Source organism: Phyllobates terribilis, unplaced genomic scaffold (genome assembly GCF_046119375.1).
Source record: "Phyllobates terribilis strain yellow unplaced genomic scaffold, ASM4611937v1 Scaffold_4__5_contigs__length_816908805, whole genome shotgun sequence".
In the NCBI taxonomy this organism is placed as follows: Eukaryota; Metazoa; Chordata; class Amphibia; order Anura; family Dendrobatidae; genus Phyllobates; species Phyllobates terribilis.
Window position 1 is genome coordinate 691,027,970 of NW_027362764.1, and position 19,255 is coordinate 691,047,224.

A 19,255-nucleotide genomic window follows, 5' to 3' on the forward strand; every position below is an offset into this window, starting at 1 on the left:
ATGAAGGAATTGAGGGTAAACTGATTAAATTTGCTGATGACACAAAGCTAGGAGGGATAGCTAATACTAGAGAAGAGAGAGAGAGGATTCAAAAAGACCTAAATAAACTGGAGCAGTGGGCAGCAACCAACAGAATGGTTTTTAACAGGGAAAAATGCAAAGTACTACATCTGGGCAATAAAAATGAAAAAAGCATATACAGAATGGGAGGAATAGAGCTAAGCAACAGTACATGTGAAAAAGACTTAGGTATACTAATAGATCATAGACTGAACATGAGTCAACAGTGTGATGCAGCAGCAAAAAAAGGCAAATACAATTCTGGGATGTATTAACAGAAGCATACAGTCTAGATCACGTGAAGTCATTATCGGTCTTTACTCCTCTTTGGTCAGACCTCATCTGGAATACTGTGTACAGTTTTGGGCACCACATTTTAAAAAAGACATAGACAAACTGGAGCAAGTTCAGAGAAGAGCGACCAGAATGGTGACTGGTCTGCAAACCATGTCCTATGAGGAACGGTTGCAGGATTTGGGAATGTTTAGCTTGCAAAAAAGAAGACTGAGAGGAGACTTAATAGCTGTCTACAAATATGTCAAGGGCTGTCACATTGTAGAAGGATCATCTTTATTCTCATTTGCACAACGAAAGACTAGAAGCAATGGGATGAAACTAAATGGGAGGAGACACAGATTAGATATTAGAAAAAACTTTTTGACAGTTAGGGTGATTAATGAGTGGAACAGGCTGCCACGAGAGGTGGTGAGTTCCCCTTCAATGGACGTCTTCAAACAGAGGCTGGACAGACATCTGTCTGAGATGATCTAGTGAAACCTGCTTTGAGCAGGGGGTTGGACCAGATGACCCAGGAGGTCCCTTCCAACTCTACCATTCTATGATTCTATGATTCTATGATAAGGACGCAACCCCGCCGCCTCTACCAGGCCTCACACCGAGCTCCTTGCCACGGCTAGGAGTGCTTATTGATCCCGCAGCCGGCCGTATGCAAATGATGGCGTTAAAAGCATCTCGCGCTGTGAAGGGGCCAGGCTTTCAGCAGCTGCCCAGGGTATGGTTTTAGAGGGCGACCGCCTAACGAGGGCCAGCAGAAGTAACGTCTTCTTCTTCAAAGAAGCTTGTGTAACTAACCCAATCAGACAGCTGCCCAGGAGCTAACCTCAGTGCTAGGAAGGAGCGGGAGGGAATTGAGGGGGTGGTTCCTGCTAAGGCCCTGAAATAATAATAAGAGAGGCAGGAGAGTCTGACGCATGGTGGCGGAAAAGCTGCAGGTGCAAATAGGGAATGTGGTCTCGTGCGAGCAACTTGTGCATGCTCGCTGTGTGTGAGTGTGCGCTTCCTAGGTACGGCGCGCTGCAGACAGTCAAAAGGGTTGCTCCCTTTCATTAAAAGTTAATCCCCGGCTGCAGGCTATTAGAAAGCAACTAACCGCGCTCTACTCACCCTACCCAGGTCTACCGGTGAGTCTCGCCGCTGCTCCCGGCCTGTGGCATTGGCCGCGACGCTGACGTTCCGTCGACAGCGCGGCAGCCGATCAGTGAGCTCAGCGGCTCTGAGCGGGGCGTTCTGTCTACAAGACCTTTTTAAGGAGCCAGCAAAAAAGTGAAGAGAAAGGAAAGCACAAAAGCACCTTGTCTTACTAAGCACTGGAAAGGGCAGCCGGCAACCGGACGTCAAAGTGGAAAAGCAGCAAGCGAGAGACCTGTCTCTGCCTATGGCTGCACCACCCTGAACACGCCTGATCTTGTCTGATTTTGGAAGCTAAGCAGGGTTGGGCCTGGTTAGTACTTGGATGGGAGACCGCCTGGGAATACCAGGTGCTGTAGGCTTTTGCTTTTTCTTACTTCCACAAGCAGGGGTCACTCTCCTCTATGCCTTTTTTCCATTCCTTTTTTCACAAGCGCACACATGCTCCTTTCTTCTTTTCATTTGCTTTCTCTCTTGCGCTATTTAATCCTTGCAAAATACCAGCATCCTTCTCATCACCGTGGGCCTCCAGCATTGTTGCTTATTTACTTTTAATACTAGGCTTCTTTTCACCAGGACCAGCGACTCCCGCATGACTGGAGGCAACCACCGCTGACCTGGAGGCCAGTTTACAGCACAACCCAAGCAAAACACCTTTGCAGGCCACACGACCCCCCCGAAGAGCAGCTCAAATTCACTCGCAACCATCTCACCCTCTTCCTTCATTCACTCCTGGGCGTTTCGCTCCACCCCAAGTTGCGGGTCCAGCTTGCTCTTTCTGTCACATCCCCGCGATGAACGGTTTAGCCTGCAGGAGACCCTGCGCCGAGCCATTTTTAAACACATCTGATGCGGCAGGTGTTTCATTGCTCAACAAACAACACCTATAGGGACGGCACAGCCTATGCATCGGTCCTTCGGAGACCGCCCCAGAACGGCCAGAGTTCTCGTCCCCACGCGAGCCTGAGGAAGGCTGGCCGGGCGATGGGCCAAGCAGCGTCTACTGGCCATACCACCTTGGATACGTCCGATCTCGGAAGCAAAGCAGAGATGGGTTCGGAAATACTTGGTTGGGACACCTCCTGAGAACACCAGGTATTGTAGACAATTTTGATGACGTTTTGCCATCTTGCCCAGCTCGGCTAGCATGGAGTGGCGCCTTGCTGGACACCGACCTTACGTAAAGTAGAGGCTGGAAGTCCCAAGCCTCCCAAGCCCCCCAAGACCTCTAAGATAAGGACGCAACCCCGCCGCCTCTACCTGGCCTCACACCGAGCTCCTTGCCACGGCTAGGAGTGCTTATTGACCCCGCAGCCGGCCGTATGCAAATGATGGCGTTAAAAGCATCTCGCGCTGTGAAGGGGCCAGGCTTTCAGCAGCTGCCCAGGGGATGGTTTTAGAGGGCGACCGCCTAACGAGGGCCAGCAGAAGTAACGTCTTCTTCTTCAAAGAAGCTTGTGTAACTAACCCAATCAGACAGCTGCCCAGGAGCTAACCTCAGTGCTAGGAAGGAGCGGGAGGGAATTGAGGGGGTGGTTCCTGCTAAGGCCCTGAAATAATAATAAGACAGGCAGGAGAGTCTGACGCATGGTGGCGGAAAAGCTGCAGGTGCAAATAGGGAATGTGGTCTCGTGCGAGCAACTTGTGCATGCTCGCTGTGTGTGAGTGTGCGCTTCCTAGGTACGGCGCGCTGCAGACAGTCAAAAGGGTTGCTCCCTTTCATTAAAAGTTAATCCCCGGCTGCAGGCTATTAGAAAGCAACTAACCGCGCTCTACTCACCCTACCCAGGTCTACCGGTGAGTCTCGCCGCTGCTCCCGGCCTGTGGCATTGGCCGCGACGCTGACGTTCCGTCGACAGCGCGGCAGCCGATCAGTGAGCTCAGCGGCTTTGAGCGGGGCGTTCTGTCTACAAGAGCTTTTTAAGGAGCCAGCAAAAAAGTGAAGAGTAAGGAAAGCACAAAAGCACCTTGTCTTACTAAGCACTGGAAAGGGCAGCCGGCAACCGGACGTCAAAGTAGAAAAGCAGCAAGTGAGAGGCCTGTCTCTGCTTACGTCCACACCACCCTGAACACGCCCGATCTCGGAAGCTAAGCAGGGTCAGGCCTGGTTAGTACTTGGATGGGAGACCGCCTGGGAATACCAGGTGCTGTAGGCTTTTGCTTTTTCTTACTTCCACCAGCAGGGGTCACTCTCCTCGATGCCTTTTTTCCATTCCTTTTTTCACAAGCGCACACATGCTCCTTTCTTCTTTTCATTTGCTTTCTCTCTTGCGCTATTTAATCCTTGCAAAATACCAGCATGCTTCTCATCACCGTGGACCTCCAGCATTGTTGCTTATTTACTTTTAATACTAGGCTTCTTTTCACCAGGACCAGCGACTCCCGGCTGACTGGAGGCAACCACCGCTGACCTGGAGGCAACCACCGGTAACCTGGAGGCCAGTTTACAGCACAACCCAAGCAAAACACCTTTGCAGGCCACACGACCCCCCCCGAAGAGCAGCTCAAATTCACTCGCAACCATCTCACCCTCTTCCTTCATTCACTCCTGGGCGTTTCGCTCCACCCCTAGTTGCGGGTCCAGCTTGCTCTTTCTGTCACATCCCCGCGATGAACGGTTTAGCCTGCAGGAGACCCTGCGCCGAGCCATTTTTAAACACATCTGATGCGGCAGGTGTTTCATTGCTCAACAAACAACACCTATAGGGACGGCACAGCCTATGCATCGGTCCTTCGGAGACCGCCCTAGAACGGCCAGATTTCTCGTCCCCACGCGAGCCTGAGGAAGGCTGGCCGGGCGATGGGCCAAGCAGCATCTACTGGCCATACCACCTTGGATACGTCCGATCTCGGAAGCAAAGCAGAGATGGGTTCGGAAATACTTGGTTGGGACACCTCCTGAGAACACCAGGTATTGTAGACAATTTTGATGACGTTTTGCCATCTTGCCCAGTTCGGCTAGCATGGAGTGGCGCCTTGCTGGACACCGACCTTACGTAAAGTAGAGGCTGGAAGTCCCAAGCCTCCCAAGCCCCCCAAGACCTCTAAGATAAGGACGCAACCCCGCCGCCTCTACCAGGCCTCACACCGAGCTCCTTGCCACGGCTAGGAGTGCTTATTGACCCCGCAGCCGGCCGTATGCAAATGATGGCGTTAAAAGCATCTCGCGCTGTGAAGGGGCCAGGCTTTCAGCAGCTGCCCAGGGGATGGTTTTAGAGGGCGACCGCCTAACGAGGGCCAGCAGAAGTAACGTCTTCTTCTTCAAAGAAGCTTGTGTAACTAACCCAATCAGACAGCTGCCCAGGAGCTAACCTCAGTGCTAGGAAGGAGCGGGAGGGAATTGAGGGGGTGGTTCCTGCTAAGGCCCTGAAATAATAATAAGACAGGCAGGAGAGTCTGACGCATGGTGGCGGAAAAGCTGCAGGTGCAAATAGGGAATGTGATCTCGTGCGAGCAACTTGTGCATGCTCGCTGTGTGTGAGTGTGCGCTTCCTAGGTACGGCGCGCTGCAGACAGTCAAAAGGGTTGCTCCCTTTCATTAAAAGTTAATCTAGAAAGCAACTAACCGCGCTCTACTCACCCTACCCAGGTCTACCGGTGAGTCTCGCCGCTGCTCCCGGCCTGTGGCATTGGCCGCGACGCTTACGTTCCGTCGACAGCGCGGCAGCTGATCAGTGAGCTCAGCGGCTCTGAGCGGGGCGTTCTGTCTACAAGACCTTTTTAAGGAGCCAGCAAAAAAGTGAAGAGAAAGGAAAGCACAAAAGCACCTTGTCTTACTAAGCACTGGAAAGGGCAGCCGGCAACCGGACGTCAAAGTAGAAAAGCAGCAAGTGAGAGGCTCGTCTCTGCCTATGGCCACACCACCCTGAACACGCCTGATCTCTTCTGATCTTGGAAGCTAAGCAGGGGCAGGCCTGGTTAGTACTTGGATGGGAGACCGCCTGGGAATTCCAGGTGCTGTAGGCTTCTGCTTTTTCTTACTTCCACAAGCAGGGGTCACTCTCCTCTATGCCTTTTTTCCATTCCTTTTTTCACAAGCGCACACATGCTCCTTTCTTCTTTTCATTTGCTTTCTCTCTTTCGCTATTTAATCCTTGCAAAATACCAGCATCCTTCTCATCACCGTGGGCCTCCAGCATTGTTGCTTATTTACTTTTAATACTAGGCTTCTTTTCACCAGGACCAGCGACTCCCGGCTGATTGGAGGCATCCACCGCTGACCTGGAGGCAACCACCGGTAACCTGGAGGCCAGTTTACAGCACAACCCAAGCAAAACACCTTTGGAGGCCACACGACCCCCCCGAAGATCAGCTCAAATTCACTCGCAACCATCTCACCCTCTTCCTTCATTCACTCCTGGGCGTTTCGCCCCACCCCTAGTTGCGGGTCCAGCTTGCTCTTTCTGTCACATCCCCGCGATGAACGGTTTAGCCTGCAGGAGACCCTGCGCCGAGCCATTTTTAAACACATCTGATGCGGCAGGTGTTTCATTGCTCAACAAACAACACCTATAGGGACGGCACAGCCTATGCATCGGTCCTTCGGAGACCGCCCCCACGCGAGCCTGAGGAAGGCTGGCCGGGCGATGGGCCAAGCAGCGTCTACTGACCATACCACCTTGGATATGTCTGATCTCGGAAGCAAAGCAGAGATGGGTTCGGAAATACTTGGTTGGGACACCTCCTGAGAACACCAGGTATTGTAGACAATTTTGATGACGTTTTGCCATCTTGCCCAGCTCGGCTAGCATGGAGTGGCGCCTTGCTGGACACCGACCTTACGTAAAGTAGAGGCTGGAAGTCCCAAGCCTCCCAAGCCCCCCAAGACCTCTAAGATAAGGACGCAACCCCGCCGCCTCTACCAGGCCTCACACCGAGCTCCTTCCCACGGCTAGGAGTGCTTATTGACCCCGCAGCCGGCCGTATGCAAATGATGGCGTTAAAAGCATCTCGCGCTGTGAAGGGGCCAGGCATTCAGCAGCTGCCCAGGGGATGGTTTTAGAGGGCGACCGCCTAACGAGGGCCAGCAGAAGTAACGTCTTCTTCTTCAAAGAAGCTTGTGTAACTAACCCAATCAGACAGCTGCCCAGGAGCTAACCTCAGTGCTAGGAAGGAGCGGGAGGGAATTGAGGGGGTGGTTCCTGCTAAGGCCCTGAAATAATAATAAGACAGGCAGGAGAGTCTGACGCATGGTGGCGGAAAAGCTGCAGGTGCAAATAGGGAATGTGGTCTCGTGCGAGCAACTTGTGCATGCTCGCTGTGTCTGAGTGTGCGCATCCTAGGTACGGCGCGCTGCAGACAGTCAAAAGGGTTGCTCCCTTTCATTAAAAGTTAATCCCCGGCTGCAGGCTATTAGAAAGCAACTAACCGCGCTCTACTCACCCTACCCAGGTCTACCGGTGAGTCTCGCCGCTGCTCCCGGCCTGTGGCATTGGCCGCGACGCTGACGTTCCGTCGACAGCGCGGCAGCCGATCAGTGAGCTCAGCGGCTCTGAGCGGGGCGTTCTGTCTACAAGACCTTTTTAAGGAGCCAGCAAAAAAGTGAAGAGAAAGGAAAGCACAAAAGCACCTTGTCTTACTAAGCACTGGAAAGGGCAGCCGGCAACTGGACGTCAAAGTAGAAAAGCAGCAAGTGAGAGGCCTGTCTCTGCCTACGGCCACACCACCCTGAACACGCCTGATCTCGTCTGATCTCGGAAGCTAAGCAGGGTCAGGCCTGGTTAGTACTTGGATGGGAGACCGCCTGGGAATACTAGGTGCTGTAGGCTTTTGCTTTTTCTTACTTCCACCAGCAGGGGTCACTCTCCTCTATGCCTTTTTTCCATTCCTTTTTTCACAAGCGCACACATGCTCCTTTCTTCTTTTCATTTGCTTTCTCTCTTGCGCTATTTAATCCTTGCAAAATACCAGCATCCTTCTCATCACCGTGGGCCTCCAGCATTGTTGCTTATTTACTTTTAATACTAGGCTTCTTTTCGCCAGGACCAGCGACTCCCGGCTGACTGGAGGCAACCACCGGTAACCTGGAGGCAACCACCGGTAACCTGGAGGCCAGTTTACAGCACAACCCAAGCAAAACACCTTTGCAGGCCACACGACCCCCCCCGAAGAGCAGCTCAAATTCACTCGCAACCATCTCACCCTCTTCCTTCATTCACTCCCGGGCGTTTCGCTCCACCCCAAGTTGCGGGTCCAGCTTGCTCTTTCTGTCACATCCCCGCGATGAACGGTTTAGCCTGCAGGAGACCCTGCGCCGAGCCATTTTTAAACACATCTGATGCGGCAGGTGTTTCATTGCTCAACAAACAACACCTATAGGGACGGCACAGCCTATGCATCGGTCCTTCGGAGACCGCCCCAGAACGGCCGAGTTCTCGTCCCCACGCGAGCCTGAGGAAGGCTGGCCGGGCGATGGGCCAAGCAGCGTCTACTGGCCATACCACCTTGGATACGTCCGATCTCGGAAGCAAAGCAGAGATGGGTTCGGAAATACTTGGTTGGGACACCTCCTGAGAACACCAGGTATTGTAGACAATTTTGATGACGTTTTGCCATCTTGCCCAGCTCGGCTAGCATGGAGTGGCGCCTTGCTGGACACCGACCTTACGTAAAGTAGAGGCTGGAAGTCCCAAGCCTCCCAAGCCCCCCAAGACCTCTAAGATAAGGACGCAACCCCGCCGCCTCTACCAGGCCTCACACCGAGCTCCTTGCCATGGCTAGGAGTGCTTATTGACCCCGCAGCCGGCCGTATGCAAATGATGGCGTTAAAAGCATCTCGCGCTGTGAAGGGGCCAGGCTTTCAGCAGCTGCTCAGGGGATGGTTTTGGAGGGCGACCGCCTAACGAGGGCCAGCAGAAGTAACGTCTTCTTCTTCAAAGAAGCTTGTGTAACTAACCCAATCAGACAGCTGCCCAGGAGCTAACCTCAGTGCTAGGAAGGAGCGGGAGGGAATTGAGGGGGTGGTTCCTGCTAAGGCCCTGAAATAATAATAAGACAGGCAGGAGAGTCTGACGCATGGTGGCGGAAAAGCTGCAGGTGCAAATAGGGAATGTGGTCTCGTGCGAGCAACTTGTGCATGCTCGCTGTGTCTGAGTGTGCGCATCCTAGGTACGGCGCGCTGCAGACAGTCAAAAGGGTTGCTCCCTTTCATTAAAAGTTAATCCCCGGCTGCAGGCTATTAGAAAGCAACTAACCGCGCTCTACTCACCCTACCCAGGTCTACCGGTGAGTCTCGCCGCTGCTCCCGGCCTGTGGCATTGGCCGCGACGCTGACGTTCCGTCGACAGCGCGGCAGCCGATCAGTGAGCTCAGCGGCTCTGAGCGGGGCGTTCTGTCTACAAGACCTTTTTAAGGAGCCAGCAAAAAAGTGAAGAGAAAGGAAAGCACAAAAGCACCTTGTCTTACTAAGCACTGGAAAGGGCAGCCGGCAACTGGACGTCAAAGTAGAAAAGCAGCAAGTGAGAGGCCTGTCTCTGCCTACGGCCACACCACCCTGAACACGCCTGATCTCGTCTGATCTCGGAAGCTAAGCAGGGTCAGGCCTGGTTAGTACTTGGATGGGAGACCGCCTGGGAATACTAGGTGCTGTAGGCTTTTGCTTTTTCTTACTTCCACCAGCAGGGGTCACTCTCCTCTATGCCTTTTTTCCATTCCTTTTTTCACAAGCGCACACATGCTCCTTTCTTCTTTTCATTTGCTTTCTCTCTTGCGCTATTTAATCCTTGCAAAATACCAGCATCCTTCTCATCACCGTGGGCCTCCAGCATTGTTGCTTATTTACTTTTAATACTACGCTTCTTTTCGCCAGGACCAGCGACTCCCGGCTGACTGGAGGCAACCACCGGTAACCTGGAGGCAACCACCGGTAACCTGGAGGCCAGTTTACAGCACAACCCAAGCAAAACACCTTTGCAGGCCACACGACCCCCCCCGAAGAGCAGCTCAAATTCACTCGCAACCATCTCACCCTCTTCCTTCATTCACTCCCGGGCGTTTCGCTCCACCCCAAGTTGCGGGTCCAGCTTGCTCTTTCTGTCACATCCCCGCGATGAACGGTTTAGCCTGCAGGAGACCCTGCGCCGAGCCATTTTTAAACACATCTGATGCGGCAGGTGTTTCATTGCTCAACAAACAACACCTATAGGGACGGCACAGCCTATGCATCGGTCCTTCGGAGACCGCCCCAGAACGGCCGAGTTCTCGTCCCCACGCGAGCCTGAGGAAGGCTGGCCGGGCGATGGGCCAAGCAGCGTCTACTGGCCATACCACCTTGGATACGTCCGATCTCGGAAGCAAAGCAGAGATGGGTTCGGAAATACTTGGTTGGGACACCTCCTGAGAACACCAGGTATTGTAGACAATTTTGATGACGTTTTGCCATCTTGCCCAGCTCGGCTAGCATGGAGTGGCGCCTTGCTGGACACCGACCTTACGTAAAGTAGAGGCTGGAAGTCCCAAGCCTCCCAAGCCCCCCAAGACCTCTAAGATAAGGACGCAACCCCGCCGCCTCTACCAGGCCTCACACCGAGCTCCTTGCCATGGCTAGGAGTGCTTATTGACCCCGCAGCCGGCCGTATGCAAATGATGGCGTTAAAAGCATCTCGCGCTGTGAAGGGGCCAGGCTTTCAGCAGCTGCTCAGGGGATGGTTTTGGAGGGCGACCGCCTAACGAGGGCCAGCAGAAGTAACGTCTTCTTCTTCAAAGAAGCTTGTGTAACTAACCCAATCAGACAGCTGCCCAGGAGCTAACCTCAGTGCTAGGAAGGAGCGGGAGGGAATTGAGGGGGTGGTTCCTGCTAAGGCCCTGAAATAATAATAAGACAGGCAGGAGAGTCTGACGCATGGTGGCGGAAAAGCTGCAGGTGCAAATAGGGAATGTGGTCTCGTGCGAGCAACTTGTGCATGCTCGCTGTGTGTGAGTGTGCGCTTCCTAGGTACGGCGCGCTGCAGACAGTCAAAAGGGTTGCTCCCTTTCATTAAAAGTTAATCCCCGGCTGCAGGCTATTAGAAAGCAACTAACCGCGCTCTACTCACCCTACCCAGGTCTACCGGTGAGTCTCGCCGCTGCTCCCGGCCTGTGGCATTGGCTGCGACGCTGACGTTCCGTCGACAGCGCGGCAGCCGATCAGTGAGCTCAGCGGCTCTGAGCGGGGCGTTCTGTCTACAAGACCTTTTTAAGGAGCCAGCAAAAAAGTGAAGAGAAAGGAAAGCACAAAAGCACCTTGTCTCACTAAGCACTGGAAAGGGCAGCCGGCAGCCGGACGTCAAAGTAGAAAAGCAGCAAGTGAGAGGCCTGTCTCTGCCTACGGCTACACCACCCTGAACACACCCGATCTCGTCTGATCTTGGAATCTAAGCAGGGTTGGGCCTGGTTAGTACTTGGATGGGAGACTGCCTTGGAATACCAGGTGCTGTAGGCTTTTGCTTTTTCTTACTTCCACCAGCAGGGGTCACTCTCCTCTATGCCTTTTTTCCATTCCTTTTTTCACAAGCGCACACATGCTCCTTTCTTCTTTTCATTTGCTTTCTCTCTTGCGCTATTTAATCCTTGCAAAATACCAGCATCCTTCTCATCACCGTGGACCTCCAGCATTGTTGCTTATTTACTTTTAATACTAGGCTTCTTTTCACCAGGACCAGCGACTCCCGCATGACTGGAGGCAACCACCGGTAACCTGGAGGCCAGTTTACAGCACAACCCAAGCAAAACACCTTTGCAGGCCACACGACCCCTCCCGAAGAGCAGCTCAAATTCATTCGCAACCATCTCACCCTCTTCCTTCATTCACTCCTGGGCGTTTCGCTCCACCCCAAGTTGCGGGTCCAGCTTGCTCTTTCTGTCACATCCCCGCGATGAACGGTTTAGCCTGCAGGAGACCCTGCGCCGAGCCATTTTTAAACACATCTGATGCGGCAGGTGTTTCATTGCTCAACAAACAACACCTATAGGGACGGCACAGCCTATGCATCGGTCCTTCGGAGACCGCCCCAGAACGGCCAGAGTTCTCGTCCCCACGCGAGCCTGAGGAAGGCTGGCCGGGCGATGGGCCAAGCAGCGTCTACTGGCCATACCACCTTGGATACGTCCGATCTCGGAAGCAAAGCAGAGATGGGTTCGGAAATACTTGGTTGGGACACCTCCTGAGAACACCAGGTATTGTAGACAATTTTGATGACGTTTTGCCATCTTGCCCAGCTCGGCTAGCATGGAGTGGCGCCTTGCTGGACACCGACCTTACGTAAAGTAGAGGCTGGAAGTCCCAAGCCTCCCAAGCCCCCCAAGACCTCTAAGATAAGGACGCAACCCCGCCGCCTCTACCAGGCCTCACGCCGAGCTCCTTGCCACGGCTAGGAGTGCTTATTGACCCCGCAGCCGGCCGTATGCAAATGATGGCGTTAAAAGCATCTCGCGCTGTGAAGGGGCCAGACTTTCAGCAGCTGCCCAGGGGATGGTTTTAGAGGGCGACCGCCTAACGAGGGCCAGCAGAAGTAACGTCTTCTTCTTCAAAGAAGCTTGTGTAACTAACCCAATCAGACAGCTGCCCAGGAGCTAAACTCAGTGCTAGGAAGGAGCGGGAGGGAATTGAGGGGGTGGTTCCTGCTAAGGCCCTGAAATAATAATAAGACAGGCAGGAGAGTCTGACGCATGGTGGCGGAAAAGCTGCAGGTGCAAATAGGGAATGTGGTCTTGTGCGAGCAACTTGTGCATGCTCGCTGTGTGTGAGTGTGCGCTTCCTAGGTACGGCGCGCTGCAGACAGTCAAAAGGGTTGCTCCCTTTCATTAAAAGTTAATCCCCGGCTGCAGGCTATTAGAAAGCAACTAACCGCGCTCTACTCACCCTACCCAGGTCTACCGGTGAGTCTCGCCGCTGCTCCCGGCCTGTGGCATTGGCCGCGACGCTGACGTTCCGTCGACAGCGCGGCAGCCGATCAGTGAGCTCAGCGGCTGTGAGCGGGGCGTTCTGTCTACAAGACCTTTTTAAGGAGCCAGCAAAAAAGTGAAGAGAAAGGAAAGCACAAAAGCACCTTGACTTACTAAGCACTGGAAAGGGCAGCCGGCAACCGGACGTCAAAGTAGAAAAGAAGCAAGTGAGAGGCCTGTCTTTGCCTTACGGCCACACCACCCTGAACACACCTGATCTTGTCTGATCTCAGAATCTAAGCAGGGTTGGGTCTGGTTAGTACTTGGATGGGAGACTGCCTGGGAATACCAAGTGCTGTAGGCTTTTGCTTTTTCTTACTTCCACCAGCAGGGGTCACTCTCCTCTATGCCTTTTTTCCATTCCTTTTTTCACAAGCGCACACATGCTCCTTTCTTCTTTTCATTTGCTTTCTCTCTTGCGCTATTTAATCCTTGCAAAATACCAGCATCCTTCTCATCACCGTGGACCTCCAGCATTGTTGCTTATTTACTTTTAATACTAGGCTTCTTTTCACCATGACCAGCGACTCCCGCATGACTGGAGGCAACCACCGCTGACCTGGAGGCAACCACCGGTAACCTGGAGGCCAGTTTACAGCACAACCCAAGCAAAACACCTTTGCAGGCCACACGACCCCCCCCCCGAAGAGCAGCTCAAATTCACTCGCAACCATCTCACCCTCTTCCTTCATTCACTCCTGGGCGTTTCGCTCCACCCCAAGTTGTGGGTCCAGCTTGCTCTTTCTGTCACATCCCCGCGATGAATGGTTTAGCCTGCAGGAGACCCTGCGCCGAGCCATTTTTAAACACATCTGATGCGGCAGGTGTTTCATTGCTCAACAAACAACACCTATAGGGACGGCACAGCCTATGCATCGGTCCTTCGGAGACCGCCCCAGAACGGCCAGAGTTCTCGTCCCCACGCAAGCCTGAGGAAGGCTGGCCGGTCGATGGGCCAAGCAGCGTCTACTGGCCATACCACCTTGGATACGTCCGATCTCGGAAGCAAAGCAGAAATGGGTTCGGAAATACTTGGTTGGGACACCTCCTGAGAACACCAGGTATTGTAGACAATTTTGATGACGTTTTGCCATCTTGCGCAGCTCGGCTAGCATGGAGTGGCGCCTTGCTGGACACCGACCTTACGTAAAGTAGAGGATGGAAGTCCCAAGCCTCCCAAGACCCCCAAGACCTCTAAGATAAGGACGCAACCCCGCCGCCTTTACCAGGCCTCACACCGAGCTCCTTGCCACGGCTAGGAGTGCTTATTGACCCCGCAGCCGGCCGTATGCAAATGATGGCGTTAAAAGCATCTCGCGCTGTGAAGGGGCCAGGCTTTCAGCAGCTGCCCAGGGGATGGTTTTAGAGGGCGACCGCCTAACGAGGGCCAGCAGAAGTAACATCTTCTTCTTCAAAGAAGCTTGTGTAACTAACCCAATCAGACAGCTGCCCAGGAGCTAACCTCAGTGCTAGGAAGGAGCGGGAGGGAATTGAGGGGGTGGTTCCTGCTAAGGCCCTGAAATAATAATAAGACAGGCATGAGAGTCTGACGCATGGTGGCGGAAAAGCTGCAGGTGCAAATAGGGAATGTGGTCTCATGCGAGCAACTTGTGCATGCTCGCTGTGTGTGAGTGTGCGCTTCCTAGGTACGGCGCGCTGCAGACAGTCAAAAGGGTTGCTCCCTTTCATTAAAAGTTAATCCCTGGCTGCAGGCTATTAGAAAGCAACTAACCGCGCTCTACTCACCCTACCCAGGTCTACCGGTGAGTCTCGCCGCTGCTCCCGGCCTGTGGCATTGGCCGCGACGCTGACGTTCAGTCGACAGCGCGGCAGCCGATCAGTGAGCTCAGCGGCTCTGAGCGGGGAGTTCTGTCTACAAGACCTTTTTAAGGAGCCAGCAAAAAAGTGAAGAGAAAGGAAAGCACAAAAGCACCTTGTCTCACTAAGCACTGGAAAGGGCAGCCGGCAGTCGGACGTCAAAGTAGAAAAGCAGCAAGTGAGAGGCTTTTCTCTGCCCACGGCCACACCACCCTGAACACACCCGATCTTGTCTGATCTTGGAATCTAAGCAGGGTTGGGCCTGGTTAGTACTTGGATGGGAGACTGCCTGGGAATACCAGGTGCTGTAGGCTTTTGCTTTTTCTTACTTCCACAAGCCGGGGTCACTCTCCTCTATGCCTTTTTTCCATTCCTTTTTTCACAAGCGCACACATGCTCCTTTCTTCTTTTCATTTGCTTTCTCTCTTGCGCTATTTAATCCTTGCAAAATACCAGCATCCTTCTCATCACCGTGGGCCTCCAGCATTGTTGCTTATTTACTTTTAATACTAGGCTTCTTTTCACCAGGACCAGCGACTCCCGCATGACTGGAGGCAACCACCGCTGACCTGGAGGCCAGTTTACAGCACAACCCAAGCAAAACACCTTTGCAGGCCACACGACCCCCCCTGAAGAGCAGCTCAAATTCACTCGCAATCATCTCACCCTCTTCCTTCATTCACTCCTGAGCGTTTCGCTCCACCCCAAGTTGCGGGTCCAGCTTGCTCTTTCTGTCACATCCCCGCGATGAACGGTTTAGCCTGCAGGAGACCCTGCGCCGAGCCATTTTTAAACACATCTGATGCGGCAGGTGTTTCATTGCTCAACAAACAACACCTATAGGGACGGCACAGCCTATGCATCGGTCCTTCGGAGACCGCCCCAGAACGGCCAGAGTTCTCGTCCCCACGCGAGCCTGAGGAAGGCTGGCCGGGCGATGGGCCAAGCAGCGTCTACTGTCCATACCACCTTGGATACGTCCGATCTCGGAAGCAAAGCAGAGATGGGTTCGGAAATACTTGGTTGGGACACCTCCTGAGAACACCAGGTATTGTAGACAATTTTGATGACGTTTTGCCATCTTGCCCAGCTCGGCTAGCATGGAGTGGCGCCTTGCTGGACACCGACCTTACGTAAAGTAGAGGCTGGAAGTCCCAAGCCTCCCAAGCCCCCCAAGACCTCTAAGATAAGGACACAACCCTGACGCCTCTACCAGGCCTCACACCGAGCTCCTTGCCACGGCTAGGAGTGCTTATTGACCCCGCAGCCGGCCGTATGCAAATGATGGCGTTAAAAGCATCTCGCGCTGTGAAGGGGCCAGGCTTTCAGCAGCTGCCCAGGGGATGGTTTTAGAGGGCGACCGCCTAACGAGGGCCAGCAGAAGTAACGTCTTCTTCTTCAAAGAAGCTTGTGTAACTAACCCAATCAGACAGCTGCCCAGGAGCTAACCTCAGTGCTAGGAAGGAGCGGGAGGGAATTGAGGGGGTGGTTCCTGCTAACGCCCTGAAATAATAATAAGACAGGCAGGAGAGTCTGACGCATGGTGGCGGAAAAGCTGCAGGTGCAAATAGGGAATGTGGTCTCGTGCGAGCAACTTGTGCATGCTCGCTGTGTGTGAGTGTGCGCTTCCTAGGTACGGCGCGCTGCAGACAGTCAAAAGGGTTGCTCCCTTTCATTAAAAGTTAATCCCCGGCTGCAGGCTATTAGAAAGCAACTAACCGCGCTCTACTCACCCTACCCAGGTCTACCGGTGAGTCTCGCCGCTGCTCCCGGCCTGTGGCATTGGCCGCGACGCTGACGTTCCGTCGACAGCGCGGCAGCCGATCAGTGAGCTCAGTGGCTCTGAGCGGGGCGTTCTGTCTACAAGACCTTTTTAAGAAGCCAGCAAAAAAGTGAAGAGAAAGGAAAGCACAAAAGCACCTTGTCTCACTAAGCACTGGAAAGGGCAGCCGGCAGCCGGACGTCAAAGTAGAAAAGCAGCAAGTGAGAAGCCTGTCTCTGCCTACGGTCACACCACCCTGACCACACCCGATCTTGTCTGATCTCGGAATCTAAGCAGGGTTGGGCCTTCTTGGTACTTGGATGGGAGACCGCCTGGGAATACCGGGTGCTGTAGGCTTTTGCTTTTTCTTACTTCCACAAGCAGGGGTCACTCTCCTCTATGCCTTTTTTCCATTCCTTTTATCACAAGCGCACACATGCTCCTTTCTTCTTTTCATTTGCTTTCTCTCTTGCGCTATTTAATCCTTGCAAAATACCAGCATCCTTCTCATCACCGTGGGCCTCCAGCATTGTTGCTTATTTACTTTTAATACTAGGCTTCTTTTCACCAGGACCAGCGACTCCCGCATGACTGGAGGCAACCACCGCTGACCTGGAGGCAACCACCGGTAACCTGGAGGCCAGTTTACAGCACAACCCAAGCAAAACACCTTTGCAGGCCACACGACCCCCCCGAAGAGCAGCTCAAATTCACTCGCAACCATCTCACCCTCTTCCTTCATTCACTCCTGGGCGTTTCGCTCCACCCCAAGTTGCGGGTCCAGCTTGCTCTTTCTGTCACATCCCCGCGATGAACGGTTTAGCCTGCAGGAGACCCTGCGCCGAGCCATTTTTAAACACATCTGATGCGGCAGGTGTTTCATTGCTCAACAAACAACACCTATAGGGACGGCACAGCCTATGCATCGGTCCTTCGGAGACCGCCCCAGAACGGCCAGAGTTCTCGTCCCCACGCGAGCCTGAGGAAGGCTGGCCGGGCGATGGGCCAAGCAGCGTCTACTGGCCATACCACCTTGGATACGTCCGATCTCGGAAGCAAAGCAGAGATGGGTTCGGAAATACTTGGTTGGGACACCTCCTGAGAACACCAGGTATTGTAGACAATTTTGATGACGTTTTGCCATCTTGCCCAGCTCGGCTAGCATTGAGTGGCGCCTTGCTGGACACCGACCTTACGTAAAGTAGAGGCTGGAAGTCCCAAGCCTCCCAAGCCCCCCAAGACCTCTAAGATAAGGACGCAACCCCGCCGCCTCTACCAGGCCTCACACCGAGCTCCTTGCCACGGCTAGGAGTGCTTATTGACCCCGCAGCCGGCCGTATGCAAATGATGGCGTTAAAAGCATCTCGCGCTGTGAAGGGGCCAGGCTTTCAGCAGCTGCCCAGGGGATGGTTTTAGAGGGCGACCGCCTAACGAGGGCCAGCAGAAGTAACGTCTTCTTCTTCAAAGAAGCTTGTGTAACTAACCCAATCAGACAGCTGCCCAGGAGCTAACCTCAGTGCTAGGAAGGAGCGGGAGGGAATTGAGGGGGTGGTTCCTGCTAAGGCCCTGAAATAATAATAAGAGAGGCAGGAGAGTCTGACGCATGGTGGCGGAAAGCTGCAGGTGCAAATAGGGAATGTGGTCTCGTGCGAGCAACTTGTGCATGCTCGCTGTGTGTGAGTGTGCGCTTCCTAGGTACGGCGCGCTGCAGACAGTCAAAAGGGTTGCTCCCTTTCATTAAATGTTAATCCCCGGCTGCAGGCTATTAGAAAGCAACTAACCGCGCTCTACTCACCCTACCCAGGTCTACCGGTGAGTCTCGCCGCTGCTCCCGGCCTGTGGCATTGGCCGCGACGCTGACGTTCCGTCGACAGCGCGGCAGCCGATCAGTGAGCTCAGCGGCTGTGAGCGGGGCGTTCTGTCTACAAGACCTTTTTAAGGAGCCAGCAAAAAAGTGAAGAGAAAGGAAAGCACAAAAGCACCTTGTCTTACTAAGCACTGGAAAGGGCAGCCGGCAACCGGACGTCAAAGTAGAAAAGCAGCAAGTGAGAGGCCTGTCTCTGCCTATGGCCACACCACCCTGAAAACACCTGATCTTGTCTGATCTCGGATTATAAGCAGGGTTGGGCCTGGTTAGTACTTGGATGGGAGACTGCCTGGGAATACCAGGTGCTGTAGGCTTTTGCTTTTTCTTACTTCCACAAGCAGGGGTCACTCTCCTCTATGCCTTTTTTCCATTCCTTTTTTCACAAGCGCACACATGCTCCTTTCTTCTTTTCATTTGCTTTCTCTCTTGCGCTATTTAATCCTTGCAAAATACCAGCATCCTTCTCATCACCGTGGGCCTCCAGCATTGTTGCTTATTTACTTTTAATACTAGGCTTCTTTTCACCAGGACCAGCGACTCCCGCATGACTGGAGGCAACCACCGCTGACCTGGAGGCAACCACCGGTAACCTGGAGGCCAGTTTACAGCACAACCCAAGCAAAACACCTTTGCAGGCCACACGACCCCCCCGAAGAGCAGCTCAAATTCACTCGCAACCATCTCACCCTCTTCCTTCATTCACTCCTGGGCGTTTCGCTCCACCCCAAGTTGTGGGTCCAGCTTGCTCTTTCTGTCACATCCCCGCGATGAACGGTTTAGCCTGCAGGAGACCCTGCGCCGAGCCATTTTTAAACACATCTGATGCGGCAGGTGTTTCATTGCTCAACAAACAACACCTATAGGGACGGCACAGCCTATGCATCGGTCCTTCGGAGACCGCCCCAGAACGGCCAGAGTTCTCGTCCCCACGCGAGCCTGAGGAAGGCTGGCCGGTCGATGGGCCAAGCAGCGTCTACTGGCCATACCACCTTGGATACGTCCCATCTCAGAAGCAAAGCAGAGATGGGTTCGGAAATACTTGGTTGGGACACCTACTGAGAACACCAGGTATTGTAGACAATTTTGATGACATTTTGCCATCTTGCCCAGCTCGGCTAGCATGGAGTGGCGCCTTGCTGGACACCGACCTTACGTAAAGTAGAGGCTGGAAGTCCCAAGCCTCCCAAGCCCCCCAAGACCTCTAAGATAAGGACGCAACTCGCCGCCTCTACCAGGCCTCACACCGAGCTCCTTGCCACGGCTAGGAGTGCTTATTGACCCCGCAGCCGGCCGTATGCAAATGATGGCGTTAAAAGCATCTCTCTCGCGCTGTGAAGGGGCCAGACTTTCAGCAGCTGCCCAGGGGATGGTTTTAGAGGGCGACCGCCTAACGAGGGCCA

General features: G+C 53.7%; 6 non-coding genes and 4 pseudogenes across 6 annotated transcripts; all 10 read left to right on the top strand.

Moving 5' to 3' along the window:
* Positions 1 to 1,731: 1,731 nt before the first annotated feature.
* Positions 1,732 to 1,850, top strand: LOC141267529 (5S ribosomal RNA; annotated as a pseudogene).
* Positions 1,851 to 3,535: 1,685 nt separating this feature from the next.
* LOC141268839 (5S ribosomal RNA) lies at positions 3,536 to 3,644 on the top strand (annotated as a pseudogene).
* Positions 3,645 to 5,335: 1,691 nt separating this feature from the next.
* Positions 5,336 to 5,454, top strand: LOC141267196 (5S ribosomal RNA). Its single transcript, XR_012321209.1, has one exon. It is a non-coding gene; the product is annotated as a 5S ribosomal RNA (ribosomal RNA).
* Positions 5,455 to 7,137: 1,683 nt separating this feature from the next.
* LOC141266418 (5S ribosomal RNA) lies at positions 7,138 to 7,256 on the top strand. Its single transcript, XR_012320456.1, has one exon. It is a non-coding gene; the product is annotated as a 5S ribosomal RNA (ribosomal RNA).
* A 1,706-nt stretch (positions 7,257 to 8,962) lies between these two features.
* LOC141266419 (5S ribosomal RNA) lies at positions 8,963 to 9,081 on the top strand. The gene has a single exon (XR_012320457.1). It is a non-coding gene; the product is annotated as a 5S ribosomal RNA (ribosomal RNA).
* A 1,706-nt stretch (positions 9,082 to 10,787) lies between these two features.
* Positions 10,788 to 10,906, top strand: LOC141266834 (5S ribosomal RNA). Its single transcript, XR_012320855.1, has one exon. It is a non-coding gene; the product is annotated as a 5S ribosomal RNA (ribosomal RNA).
* A 1,687-nt stretch (positions 10,907 to 12,593) lies between these two features.
* LOC141268313 (5S ribosomal RNA) lies at positions 12,594 to 12,712 on the top strand (annotated as a pseudogene).
* Positions 12,713 to 14,421: 1,709 nt separating this feature from the next.
* Positions 14,422 to 14,540, top strand: LOC141267215 (5S ribosomal RNA). Its single transcript, XR_012321226.1, has one exon. It is a non-coding gene; the product is annotated as a 5S ribosomal RNA (ribosomal RNA).
* A 1,686-nt stretch (positions 14,541 to 16,226) lies between these two features.
* LOC141268175 (5S ribosomal RNA) lies at positions 16,227 to 16,345 on the top strand (annotated as a pseudogene).
* Positions 16,346 to 18,050: 1,705 nt separating this feature from the next.
* Positions 18,051 to 18,169, top strand: LOC141267237 (5S ribosomal RNA). The gene has a single exon (XR_012321247.1). It is a non-coding gene; the product is annotated as a 5S ribosomal RNA (ribosomal RNA).
* The last annotated feature ends 1,086 nt before the right edge of the window (positions 18,170 to 19,255 follow it).